The sequence below is a fragment of the Schistocerca nitens genome, chromosome 8, assembly GCF_023898315.1.
Source record: "Schistocerca nitens isolate TAMUIC-IGC-003100 chromosome 8, iqSchNite1.1, whole genome shotgun sequence".
NCBI classification, from domain to species: Eukaryota; Metazoa; Arthropoda; class Insecta; order Orthoptera; family Acrididae; genus Schistocerca; species Schistocerca nitens.
Genome location: NC_064621.1, coordinates 54,067,986 through 54,083,057, shown reverse-complemented (window position 1 = coordinate 54,083,057; position 15,072 = coordinate 54,067,986).

The following is a 15,072-nucleotide window of genomic DNA, read 5'->3' as shown; positions in this document are numbered from 1 at the left end:
TGTCAGATGAGTATCGGGTAATATCAACAGCAGCAGAAAATTGTATAACAGTTGTAGGATTCGTTATGAATAGGAAGGTATGGCAGAGGGTGTGTTACTGTGAACAGTTCAGTGACCAGGTTGTTCTAATCAGAATCGACAGCACACCAACACCGACAACGATAGTTCAGGTATACATGCCGACGTCGCAAGCTGAAGATGAACAGATAGAGAAAGTGTATGAGGATATTGAAAGGGTAATGCAGTATGTAAAGGGGGACGAAAATGTAATAGTCATGGGCGACTGGAATGCAGTTGTAGGGGAAGGAGTAGAAGAAAAGGTTACAGGAGAATATGGGCTTGGGACAAGGAATGAAAGAGGAGAAAGACTAATTGAGTTCTGTAACAAGTTTCAGCTAGTAATAGCTAATACCCTGTTCGAGAATCACAAGAGGAGAAGGTATACTTGAAAAAGGCCGGGAGATACGGGAAGATTTCAATTAGATTACATCATGGTCAGACAGAGATTCCGAAATCAGATACTGGATTGTAAGGCGTACCCAGGAGCAGATATAGACTCAGATGACAATATAGTAGTGATGAAGAGTAGGCTGAAGTTCAAGACATTAGTCAGGAAGAATCAATACACAAAGAAATGGGATACGGAAGTACTAAGGAATGACGAAATACGTTTGAAGTTCTCTAACGCTATAGATACAGTAGTAAGGAATAGCGCAGTAGGCAGTACAGTTGAAGAGGAATGGACATCTCTAAAAAGGGCCATCACCGAAGTTGGGAAGGAAAACATAGGTACAAAGAAGAAGGTAGCTGCGAAGAAACCATGGGTAACAGAAGAAATACTTCAGTTGATTGATGAAAGGAGGAAGTACAAACATGTTTCGGGAAAATCAGGAATACAGAAATACAAGTCGCTGAGGAATGAAATAAATAGGAAGTGCAGGGAAGCTAAGACGAAATGGCTGCAGGAAAAATGTGAAGACATCGAAAAAGATATGATTGTCGGAAGGACAGACTCAGCATAAAGGAAAGTGAAAAGAACCTTTGGTGACATTAAAACCAACGGTGGTAACATTAAGAGTGCAACGGCAATTCCACTGTTAAATGCAGAGGAGAGAGCAGATAGGTGGAAAGAATACATTGAAAGCCTCTCTGAGGGTGAAGATTTGTCTGATGTGATAGAAGAAGAAACAGGAATCGATTTAGAAACGATATGGGATCCAGTATTAGAATCGGAATTTAAAAGAGCTTTGGAGGACTTACGGTTAAATAAGGCAGAAGGGATAGATAACATTCCGTCAGAATTTCTAAAATCATTGGGGGAAGTGGCAACAAAACGACTATTCACGTTGGTGTGTAGAATATATGAGTCTGGCGACATACCATCGGACTTTCGGGAAAGCATCATCCACACAATTACGAAGACGGAAAGAGCTGACAAGTGCGAAAATTATCGCACAAACAGCTTAACAGCTCATGCATCGAAGCTGCTTACAAGAATAATATACAGAAGAATGGAATACAAAATTGAGAATGCGCTACGTGACGATCAGTTTGGCTTTAGGAAAAGTAAAGGGACGAGAGAGGCAATTCTGACGTTACAGCTAATAATGGAAGCAAGACGAAAGAAAAATCAGGACACTTTCATTGGATTTGTCGACCTGGAAAAAGCGTTCGACAATATAAAATGGTGCAAGCTGTTCGAGATTTTGAAAAAAGTAGGGGTAAGCTATAGGGAGAGACGGGTCATATACAACATGTATAACAACCAAGAGGGAATAATAAGAGTGGACGATCAAGAGCGAAGTGCTCGTATTAAGAAGGGTGTAAGACAAGGCTGTAGCCTTTCGCCCCTACTCTTCAATCTGTACATCGAGGAAGCAATGATGGATATAAAAGAAAGGTTCAGGAGTGGAATTAAAATACAAGGTGAAAGGATATCAATGATACGATTCGCTGATGACATTGCTATCCTGAGTGAAAGTGAAGAAGAATTAAATGATCTGCTGAACGGAATGAACAGTCTAATGAGTACACAGTATGGTTTGAGAGTAAATCGGAGAAAGACGAAGGTAATGAGAAGTAGTAGAAATGAGAGCAGCGAGAAATTTAACATCAGGATTGATGGTCACGAAGTCAATGAAGTTAAGGAATTCTGCTACCTAGGCAGTAAAATAACCAATGACGGACGGAGCAAGGAGGACATCAAAAGCAGACTCGCTATGGCAAAAAAGGCATTTCTGACCAAGAGAAGTCTACTAATATCAAATACCGGCCTTAATTTGAGGAAGAAATTTCTGAGGATGTACGTCTGGAGTACAGCATTGTATGGTAGTGAAACATGGACTGTGGGAAAACCGGAGCAGAAGAGAATCGAAGCATTTGAGATGTGGTGCTATAGACGAATGTTGAATATTAGGTGGACTGATAAGGTAAGGAATAAGGAGGTTCTACGCAGAATCTGAGAGGAAAGGAATATGTGGAAAACACTGATAAGGAGAAGGGACAGGATGATAGGACATCTGCTAAGACATGAGGGAATGACTTCCATGCTACTAGAGGGAGCTGTAGAGGGCAAAACCTGTAGAGGAAGACAGAGATTGGAATACATCAAGCAAATAATTGAGGACATAGGTTGCAAGTGCTACTCTGAGATGAAGAGGTTAGCACAGGAAAGGAATTCGTGGCGGGCCGCATCAAACCAGTCAGTAGACTGATGACAAAAAAAAAAAGTTCTAGGGGACTGATGACCTCAGAAGTTAAGTCCCATAGTGCTCAGAGGCATTTGAACCATTTGTCTATGTATTAGATATAGACTGCAGTTTTAATTGTTAAGGCTTTCTTTTAACTGGTACTTGTATTACTGCCCATGTTTAACACGTTTTGTAGTTGTCTCATCAAATATTGTTTATATTTTACTTGGTTCATTTACTTAATGCAAACAATTACATAGCCACAGCTTTGAATATAATGTTAATATTAAAATGCAGTACCACCACACTCTCAAAGATTGAATTTACTGTATATTCCTTCAAACTTTCCTGCATTTTTTTTTGCAATCATATTGACCAACTAGATCACATTACCAACTTCAGTTCCTCTTCCTCCTTTGTTGTTGTTTCCTATTTTTCCAGTATTCCCTCACTTTCTCCCCATTAAGTCTCTTCCTTTCTTCTGTCCATGTTGTTCCCGATTTATTTTCTTCTGCTTTGAAAGCCTTCCAAATTTACTATTTTGTTTTTAAAACGGTTTCTTTCTGCTATTTCTGATTCTTTGATGTTGTTTCTTTCAAGATATTTTCTTACTTCTGTAATGCATGCTGTTGTCGATTTCTTCTTCCAGAAATGTAGGAGTGTTTCTTTTGTTAGTCTATTTCCATCCATTCAGTAGAGATGTCCCCAAAAGGATAATTTTCGTTTGGCCATTACTTCAGATATTTTCTCTATGTTTTTGTAGGTTCCTTATTACTTCTTATTTTCCAACCATCTGCAGTTTTCATTGCACCCATTATTTTTCTAATAATCCTTCTTTCGAGTACCTCTAGTTTGTCCATCTTATAGTTCATCGTTAGGCATTCAGATCCATATAAACATTATGGTTGTACCACTGTGGTGTAGGGTTTTAATTTTGTTTTTCTAGATATACATTTCTTGTTTTAAATATTTTTGGTCAAACCATATGCTCTTTCCATTTTGTTAATTCTTGCATATTTTGCAGATTTTTTAGTCCATTTTGTTGTATAGTTTCTCCAAGATATTTAAATTGATTTACTTGCTCTATTTTACCTATTTGTGTTTCTATGTATTTTGGTGCATTTTTTATATTTCTCAAGAATTTTGTTTTTTCAGCTGAAATTTTGAGATCAGCCCCATTTGCTAATCTTTTCCAGAATGTGTATTTGAGTAACTGCTTCTTTCAGGTTTTCTGAAAGTATTGCGAAATCATCCGCAAAAGCCAAGCAGTTTACCTTAATTCCAGTTGTTTTCCTTCCCAGAGTTATTAGTTCAATTTTGTGATTTATTAGCTCCAAATTCCTTATCCTTACAATTTTTTCTAGAACACAGTTAAACAGTAATGGTGATAAACCATCGCCTTGTCTAACACCAGTTTTTATTCCACAAGGCTGAGATACTTCTCCCATAAATTTGATTTTAGATACTGTACCTGTTAGTGTTTCACGAATTATGTTTGCTAGTTTTGATTTAACACCAAATTCTCTAATGACCTTATCTATAGTTTCTCTGTCTATACAATGAAATGCTTTCTTGAAATCTATAAATGATACTAGCATTGGTTTGTTGGTTAACATTCTATGGCGAATTATTGACATTAAGTTAAAAATTTGTTCTGCACAGGATCTTCCCTTTCGAAAACCACCCTGATACTCTCCTAGTTATTTGTCTAAAGTATGTACCACTCCGTTGAGGAGAATTTTTGATAATATTTTGTATGCCACTGGCAGAAGTGACACTTGACTGTAATAACTGACATTTTTTTATCTTCCTTTTTATGTAGCGGGTGGATTAATGCTGTTTTCCATTCAACTGGAATCTTTTCAGCTTTCCAAATGTTCTCAAAAAGCAGCTGTAGATTGTTTATGTTTTTTGGTTCTGACCACTTCAATAATTCTACTGTATTGGAGTCTACACCACTTGCTTTATTGTTTTTGGGTGTTTTGATGGCTTCATGAATTTCTAGCTCTGTTGGCGGGAAATCTTCCTCTAGATTTTGAAGTGTCACTGGAAATTCTAATTTATCTGTTGGAACTGGACAGTTTAACAACTTTTCAAAAAAATTGCAAAAATTTCACAATTTCTTTTATTATTTAATCCACATTTGCCATTTTCATCTTTGAAACAAATACTTGGTGCCTGATATCCCTTAAGTATGTGTTTAAAGGTTTGGTAAAAATTTCTAGAATTATTTTTGGTGAAATTTTCTTCTACTTAAATAAGCTGACAATTTTCGTGGTTCCTTTTGATTTTCCGGATCATTTTTGATGTTTCTTTTCTTTATTGTCTGAATTGTTCAAGGTCTTCTCTCTTTTTCGAACACCTCCATTTTCTCCATTTTTGAGCTCTTTGTATTAGTGCTTCTTCACACTCCTCATTCCACCATGTCTTCTCTTTATTCTTGGCTAATCCTAAAGTTTTCTCTGCTGCTTGAGTTATTTTCGTCTTGAGTTCACGCCAGTCACCTTCTTTACTTGTCTCAATTTCTTCTCTAAGTTTTTCTATATTTTCTTTTGTAATATTAGCTGTAGTGGTGTTGTATCTGATCATTTTGTTGGTCGCCTTTTTTGGTTTAGATGGGAGAAATTTTATTTTAATCTTAGAGAGATAAGGATCTGCATCGAATTCCCCATTTCTGACTATTTCAACATTCATAATTTCTGTGATATACCTTTTAGACAAGGCTATGTGATCCAGTTGAAATTCGCCTAGGTTTAGATTTGGATGTCTCCAGGTTTTGGCTTTTCTTGGCAGTTTGCGGAAATGTGTGGATATGAGTTTTAACTGGAACATTTTACACATGCTGATCAGTCTTTCACCATTTCTGTTTGTTCTTGAGTGTGCCAGATATTCACCTACAATAGTTCTAAATTTATTTTCCCTCCCAATTTGCGCATTGAAGTCACCAAGAAGTATTTCAGATTCTAATAGATCCCCCAGAATCCTAGGTCCCATTGCATTACATGATGTAATGGTGGATTCCTCATCAGAGTTACCACCTGGGGTAGAGCATTCATTGTGCAAACTTTCCATATTGCGACATGAAGCTGTAAACTGTAAAGAGTAGGGAATCCAAGGTCATCCCTGAATTCCCAAAGTAATACCAGGTTGTTAGGCTGGAATATTATTTATTCAGCCACCAATAACATGTGGAACAGACGTTGTCAGGGTGCCGCCACCAACATGTGAAACTGTCGTGCCCTTTGTCCACTTTGGCCTTGGACAAGAGGCTGCCCTTTCCGCCAGCTCCGCCATACCAAAGTCCGTCTTCTCCGCCTTTGCTGCCATTGAGGTCTTCACTGTATCCCTGGCAAGGGGCCCTCGTGAGGTACTATCACCCATGCCAGGTTAACCAAGGTTGTTTTAACGAGGTGTTACTCCTCCCCCTCCTCCTTTCTCAACTGGGCTTGGGACTGACTATGGCGGACTTCTTTCCTGCATTTATTTATTTCTATTTATGTTGTTGATTTTGCTTGATTTCATAAGGTATTCTGTAGTTACATTGATAATTGTTTCACCTTTATTTGGTTTGTGTATCACTCTCCATGTTTTATACCTCCTGATGTGGCCTTGTCATGTACTAATTTTATGTTATTTTATTAGTTTTGTTTATTAATAGAAACTGTTATGTAGGCATGCTGTTCCTATTTTGTGTTAAAATTTTTCCTGTCTACTCAATTTTTATTTATTTACTGTTCAATTTTTTACTTTTTCATTGCATTACTACTGCACTGACAAAATTGTTACTGTATGTTTCTGCTTCAGTCAAGACATGTCACTTCTCTTACAGAGTTGTTTGCAAACATTGTAACTTCTTTGGTGACAATACTAGGTTAATGTCTGTCTGAAGATGGCCTTGTAGGGCAAAAACCGGTTGAAAAAATAAAAGTAATACTGTGGAGTAACTGCAGACTAGTGTTTCTCATTTATTAGGAAAGAAATTCTCCATTACATACAATGGTTACCTGCCTACTGCTCACTTTTCAAACACGGGGGTTATGGTACATCGAGTGTAGGATAATACCTATAAGTGTGGATTATTTTCCTAGGTTTCCATTGTCTGTAATGTGACATTTTTTCCATGGTTTGGGATCAGGGTTGAACCATGATATATATATACACACATATATATGTATATATATCCCACGATATATATAATTGGTAATATGTCCATTAGTTTTCGTACACTAGTACATGTTCTTGCTGCACACTTGTGCAATAGACCTTAATAGTATGACAGGTTCAGCATAAAACTTCAAGGAGTGTATATATTCACCGCACAGACAAAATACTTTGACATCTGTGCAGATATCCTGACTTAATATATTTCTTCTGATTCTTTTGGTGAGAAAGCTGTTTAACTTTTAACAACTCAGGATAGGCCAATAGGTAACTTCCTTCATGAGGTATTTGGATAATATTGTATGAACCAATGTACGTTAGTTGCCTTTTCTTGTTTTTTCTTAATAAAACAGATTTAGGGTGTGTTCTCAACAAGATTTTGTCTCCAATTTTGAATTATTGCATCTTTCCCAGTTTCTTATCATAAGCTCTTTTTCTCAAAGTGCCTGTAGATAGATCGTGCATCAAGTACAAGGTGCACCCTTCCACGTGCCTTGCTCACAGCTAATAATGAGCTGCTGTATGGCGAAGGGAAGGGTCTATTACAGGCTAATGTATTATTTTCTGAAGCTCCTCTTTGACAGCCTCCCTTCTGGCCCACAGGACAGAGTAGGTTACTTGGCAGTAAGTTTTATGCGGCAGGACTTCCATCCTGCAAACATAATCATTAATCACTCCAGGTTTTAATGAAAATACTGAAACTTACCCTTTGAACAATTTATACACGATTGTCCTTAACCTGACACACAATATTTTTAGCGCAACGCAATCTGACTTTCAAAATTCCCTACAAAAGAATGGCCCTGACTAACATTAAACTATACCTTTCACAAATCACTTACCTCACAAAAATCTTCGCTGCTCAAGCTACTGCAATACAGCGAGCGCCACTACTGCCAGCTAAATAAAAGATTCAAACTATGGAAGGCACTAACTACTGATAGGGATAGTTAGCAAATGAAAGATATTAATAGAGAACAAACAATGTATTTACCTTGATATCATCATATATATAGCAGTTCATGACAAATTACAAAACTCCGCCATCTCTCTCCCCACATCCACCACTGCTGGCGGCTCACCTCTAACTGCGCAATGCTACGCGCTGTTAACATCCAGCTGCCTAACACTACAATGGCGAGTATTACAACAATGCAAAGCAGCCACACACTGCACACAGCACAGCCAGTGATTTTCATACAGAGGTGGCGTTACCAAAAAAAACCTAAACAGCCTACTTACATAGCCCCCATGCTCCCCACAAAAAATTTTACAAATTTTTTTGGGCACTGGCCAATACATATTTGTTAAAATTTTTCATAATCGTAATTACAATAACAAAGAAATCAAAGCACACACTTCTTGAAACAATGTTGGTCAAAAGCTAAAATTTTCTCACAGCCCATAAAGACAGTCCTGATCATTCATCACATTGCAGTGTTTTTCTCAAAGTCTGAGCAGTAAAAGAAAATGCACACGGAAGTAGTGGATTTCCATGCAGTCTTGAAGAAGTAGCGTTGTCCTTCCAACGGAAAGACAGTGCTGACTCTTGACATGCTGACAGGTAATGGGCCACAACAGAGCAAACCCACAGCGGAGTCAGTCGAAGTTTTGAAGAGTATTGGTGGGTAGGTCATCACAGAGCAGACCCACTGTAGTCCTGGTAGAGATTACGGTATTGGTGGGCCACCAGAGGTGCAGACCCACTGCAGTCCTTGTAGAAATAATGGTACTGGTGAGTCAGCAAAGACGCAGACCCACTGTAGTCCTTGTAGAGATAATGGTACTGGTGAGTCAGCAAAGACGCAGACCCACTGTAGTCCTTGTAGAGATAATGGTACTGGTGGGCCACCAGAGGTGCAGACCCACTGCAGTCCTTGTAGAGATGGCCAGCAGCCATCTGTTGTGACTGTGCAGGTGCACAATCACCATTGAAGAGTCTTGCGGATAATATAGCAAGTCCATAACCACCACTTGTCCACTCACAAAGTTTTTGGAACTGTCCTTAGAACCAGCAATGCTGTTATCCAGTCCCTTGCTGAATTATTAACACATGTGCAAATACTGACAGTCCCTACTTGTCACATATTGTCCATATAGTATGACCAACAGAAACGTGTGCAGTGAAATGGAACTTACAAGTTACTTAATTTGATGAACTGCTGTCAATTACAATTTTATAACATGAGAGTACAATTACAAAGGTACAAAATACATCATTAACGAACATAACAATACAGATAACATTTGTAGTACAGGCTTTACAACACAATAGAAATAAACATATACATCAATGTTACAGGAATTATGACATAAGTAAATACATAAAAGATCAGAATAATTATTGAAACATCAACTTCACACATGAGCATTAAAACAAAACAGAATAAATAATATCTAAGCATATTTACAAGTTAAATAACATATTATTAATACCAATTATATTTGAGGATAACAGTATTCCTCATCATAGTGAATAGTATTAGAAAAAAAATTCTATGAAACTACACAGAGACAGGAAGAAAACAAATACACAAGGGTACACAAACACATAGAGCGATAACACAAAATTAAAGGACAGGGTTTGTTTTACTGCAGTATTTTGCAAACAAAACTTTCTTTACTTGTCGGAGATCTCCCTGCGTTCTTCATTATTTCCAAAAGGTCCTATCTAAACCTCCTTCCTGTATTCTATTCATATTTCTCTCAAAATAATTATGTCTCATTGTACAATACTCATTTGGCCCAAATCTTTTTCATATACCTTGTTAATGCATTGCTTCCAATTCATCATAGTTAGTTTCTTATATAGTCTACCCCCTTTTAAGCTAACTTAAATCTACTGAGCTCAGATATATATACCAAGGGACGAGGCAATGCAGCATCACATAAAACAATTAATATAAACAGCAATGAAAAAAAACGCAGATTTGCGAAGCAAGCAGCATTAAGAAATTAGCAAAGCAATTGTAATATTACAACTAATCTAAGGCAATGTGCAGCAAACAATAGAAATCAATCATTAGTAAAACTGGCTTAACAGAATAATACAAAGTCAAATTCAATAACACTATGCCTGGCAAACAGCAGCAACTTATACCTAAACATGACATAGCTCAAGCAGAAAAAATATTACAGTAAAAATGGCCATGTTTAAAACTTACGTCACATCTTAACACTAGAGTGATGCACCACAAAAAACTTACTCTACGAAAAAAAATTACCAAGTAGTTGAAAAGAAAATTATGTATGCAGTTCCTGTTATTAGTCCCTTCTTATTGTTCTTTCCATTCCAAGAGCTCCTTTTTCGAAGAATGTGGGTCATAAAATAATTATTTAATAGATCTGTTGACAGAAAGTGTTCACATTAGCAAATGAATTTTTTTTTTATAAAACCCATGCTGCAACACAGCTGGAAACTAGATATCAAATGAAATAAGCAACTATGAAAGGCAAAGCATAAAAATATCATTCAATAGTCATGAGACATTTCATAAGTTAGTAGAAATTCTCACAACTCTCGTAGAAAGACACTTGTCGTAATCAGGTGTGCAGATGTAAAAATATTTCTCGTCATTTCATTAGGCATTTCAGTAAATATCATAAATTACGAGCTCCACAGTATGCTTTCAACAAGGAAATGTCAATAGCGAGGATAATGGCCTCCCCCTTTTTTTTTTCTACCTGTGCTTCGGGAAAGGCACACCCTAATGGCTTGTTCTCCAGGTGTCTGACACAGCTGTGTGCCCACGACGCACGTGCAGGTGGTCACTTAACTTTCTTACGGAAATATTTACGACAGCAGTTTCCGCTACAGTGACAGTCTCATATAAAAATTTCAGAGGTCGAGAATTTACGTTGCAAATGTGTAGAAACAAAATCCTTTGAATATAACAGTGTCCAAGAAATTTTCGCCGTCATTGTGATACATTCACGCATTTACACACATTTCATAACTCTTAAAGTACGATTCTTGGTTTCCAACATCCTTTTTCACAAGTCAAGAGTCACTAACTTCTATCCATTATTCATATACATATAAACACGTAATCACATTCCTTATATAGCATCAGCCTATTGATCATAAACATACCTCAACAACATAATACACATCGTCGTCGTAAAAATAACATCATAACATCTCAGTCAATTCTCAAAATCGTCGTAGCTTCCTCCAATAATTTCAAAACCTAAAAAAAATTCTCTGCTCATTTCAATAGTGTCATCTACCTCAAACGTACTTTAAATATTATGATCCCATACCAAATATATCATTCAAAGCTCTCATAATATCACAATGGGTCCGCAAAAATATGAACAGTTCACAAAGTACAGACAAAATACAATTTCATAAGTGTGAAGTTACCCAACTGTGTAATTGCGTAAACATGTGTCACTGATGTAGTAAAAAAAATGTTTATCTCTGTCAAATAATCAGATAGCTGTGTAATTATGTGTTAGAGAAATATGGTACTGATGTGTAAAGTTGTGTAAGCAAATACCATATTAGCTAGGGCTCCTTGTGCGTGCCAAACACATGGTACACAAAGTAAGCGTGTACCCCCCTGAGGATAAATGTAATTATACCCTCAAGTGTTACAAATTACAGCAATGGAATGAAATGTATCACGGAAAACTTTCTATGTAATTCAAAACTCTTTAAAAATAAATGTTTTAAGTATAAAATTAATCACTCAAATACGTGTCCTATAGCGCTAAATGTGCGTCTTGCTGTAAGATAATTCTGTGGAAGTGTCGTAATTATCGTCCTCCGAAAGCTCAGTTCTGCAGAAGTCAATGTACTTACCTGATGATAAACAAAAGTGAAATGCTTTGCTTATAGATATCGTAGTTATTACGCTTATTGTTGTGATGAAGGAAGTACTGTACTGTAACGTATTGTTGTGCTACGGAAAAGGCTGTCTCATTGTAGCTATACCACAAAAGTTACTAATAAAACATGTTTTTCTTTCCAAAAGAATTCAGAAAACTGTGCAAATATAAAACAGATACACCGCAAAAGCAACATTGTAAATTGTCACTCATTAGTAGCGTCGTGATAAAATCGTGTAGCTGTCACATAAACTAACCTCTGTGTCATCTGGTATCTCACAGAAAGTACTTTAAACCCAGAATGTATTTTCAACTAAACCAAAATGTTGCATTAAAATCTCATTAGCAGTACCAGTATGTGTCCTAAGTATTTAAGCCTGATAGTCGTTACGTAATCGTGCAGCTAACAAGCAAGAATGTACAAATACAACACTGAGTCGTCTGTTCACTATAACAAAACATTCGTAATTTCTGTTTAAACATGTTCCCTAGGTTCTAGACTGGATGTTTAACTTCAAACATTGTTGCATGTTAACAGTTTCTCAGAGTGACAAATTGTACTAGTAGCGTGGAGTGAAAAGTTTTATGGCAAAGACTAAGTTAAAAAGCAGATTATCTCTCAATAAACGGTTTTACATGTGAAATGTGGTGTAAACCTTTACTCTTCCTAGTGCACAGAGTTTCAACTTCAAAGCAATTATCATGTTGTATACAGCGGTAAAGAATGCTAAAATTTTTCTCAAGGCTAGCGTCTTATGTTATTTTTCTCGGAGCCAGCGGGCGCACGCGGCTGCCTGCTGTGCGAGTCATTGTCTGTCTCTTTGTTGGCGCGCGCCGTTATTGGGATTAGGAGACCTAACTTCTACAAATTCGCCTTGCCGAGAGGGCCCAGCTCTGTTAGAATCCCGCCAGTTCTGATGCAATTCAGGTCTGTCGTTATGAATATATCGTCTGTCGTCATGTCGGTAGGTTCCGTAGTTTCTTCGTTGTCCGTCACGTGGTGGAGAATTTCTCCCTGAATCGTAACTGTGCGCCGAACTGTTGCGTCTGAAGTTATTCCGCCTCCCTTGATAATAATTGTTTTGGTTTCCATATCGTATGTGTCTCTGGCTGTCTCTGTGATAGTCATTACTATGGAAATGCAATCTTTCTCTGTAATTATTTTTACTCTGCCAACGGTTGTCATACGGGTGGTGTCTGTTTTGCTCACGATTTGCGAGGTAAGAATAGCCTTGACGTGTCCAGTTATTATTTCTTTCATCGCGGAATTGTGACGGATGTGACCTGTAATTGTTTTGTTTCTGTTTCCGCGTTCCGCGATTGTCAGTGTCAATTTCCAGTCCCTGAAAAGCCTCAATGTCTTCTTTGCAACGTCCTGCTAAAATAATATGTCGTAAATGTTCAGGTAATTTGATTAAGCAAATGCGGATGAGTTCTGATGGGCTGTATGGGTTTCACAGGTACTGATTCTTGTGCAACATGTCTTCAAAATATTTCACAAGACTGGAGAATTCAGATTGTTCTAAATGTTTCATCATTATGATGCCATGTTTTACTCGGTCTTGTGTGGCTTGAGACCAATATGCTGAGAGGAAGGCATGATAAAAATCTCCTTCACTGTGACAATCGTGAATGACCGATCGCATTCTTACAGATGGTTCATTCTCCAAGTAGCCACACATAAATTCTAATCTGTGCTGCAATGACCGGTTGGGAGGAAAACAATGAGAGAATTGATGGAGCCACGCTTGTGGATGAATGTCGTTGCCAGCATTCATAAACGTTTTTAATTTACGTGTAGTAATGAACAGCTTATAGTCAAAATCATCATGTCGGCGAGTCGCATGTCGGTCATTGTTACGCCGTGTCGGCTGTTCAATCTCAAAATTCGGTGTGCCTTGCCAATTTCTTTCATAATTTCCGAAGTGTCCTGTGTTATTATTTTGTGGTTGATCCGTATTTCTATGTCCCTCTTCCCGTATTGGGGCGCGAGTGTCCTCTGAAATACGTAATTCTTGTATTACCTGTGTCAGCTGATCTTGTACTTCGCGGATTTCTCTTTGGTGTTGCGTATTAATTTGATTCAGATTTTGTTTCAGTTTCCTAATTTGTTCGCTCTCTTCTGTGTCATTAAAGACTACCGGTTTTGTGTCGTTCACATTATCATCTACCTTCGTAGATAAGTTAGTGAACTGACCCGAAAGTTCGGCTACTTTCTCCGATAGTGAACACATTTCCTCAGTGTGTTTTTCTGAACCAAGTTTCAGATTGTCCATTTGTGTTGAAATCGAATCTACTGTGTCCTTCAAGTTTTCCTGAGTTTTTGCAAGTTGCGTAACCGAATCGGTAGATGCAACTGAGTCAAATTTAGCTTGTAAGGTCTCATGATTTTCATGAACAGTAGTTTGCAGTTCTTTTATGGCTGCTTCGTGATTCTGTAGAGCATTTTCATGACGCGAAAAAATAGGTTGGAAATGCTCACAAATTTGTGTTTTTACGTCGTTACAGACTTTTTGACATTTCGATTCAATGTGATGTAACTCAGTAGTTAAATCCTCACGTGTTTGTTCAAGTGTGGTGTCTAACTTTTGAAGATTTTGTTCCATTGCGTCTAACTGTTGCTGTGTTTGTCTCTGATGTTGTTCCATTGTGTCTAACTTTTTAAGATTTTGTTCCACTGTGTCTAACTTTTGAAGATTTTGTTCCATTATGTCTAAATTTTGAAGATTTTGTTCCATTATGTCTAACTTTTGAAGCTTTTGTCCCATTTGTTGCATTAATTGCAATAACAGTGCACTGGTGTCTGAAACATGTTCCTCAGTGCTATTCGGCAGTGAAGTTGCACCGGCAACATTCACATTTTGACAAGCAGAAAATGTGTCTTGACTCATCTGAGAAAACGGTGAGGACCCAAAACCTGAGTCTACAATATTTGCGAGATTGTTTCCTGTCATTTCGGATTCCTGAGGCGAGCTGTTGCCGACCGATCGATCGATAATGCTTCCCTGTTCTCTAATTGTTTCACTGTCTACACCATTGTTTGCCGCCCGCTCCATTTCCCTATGCACAATTACCAAATTACTACTTTGAACATTAGTTAATTCATTACTCTGCGGCGCTAACACACTGCTTTCGTCTTCACTGTCATTTCTCAATTTAGTTTGGAGCCTAGTATTACGTTTTTCACACGCCATTATTGTCACAGTATTTCACACGACAACACAGAAAAGCACAATTTGAAGAGCAAAGATAAGAGAACACATTAACATAACACTGAAAATAATATCTAGTTAATTGCAGCTGCGAAATACTTGGTGCAAATCTACATGCGTGCCACACCTGTTTTACTGTACAACAATGAAAGACTGCAACTACAAAGGAGATTTTC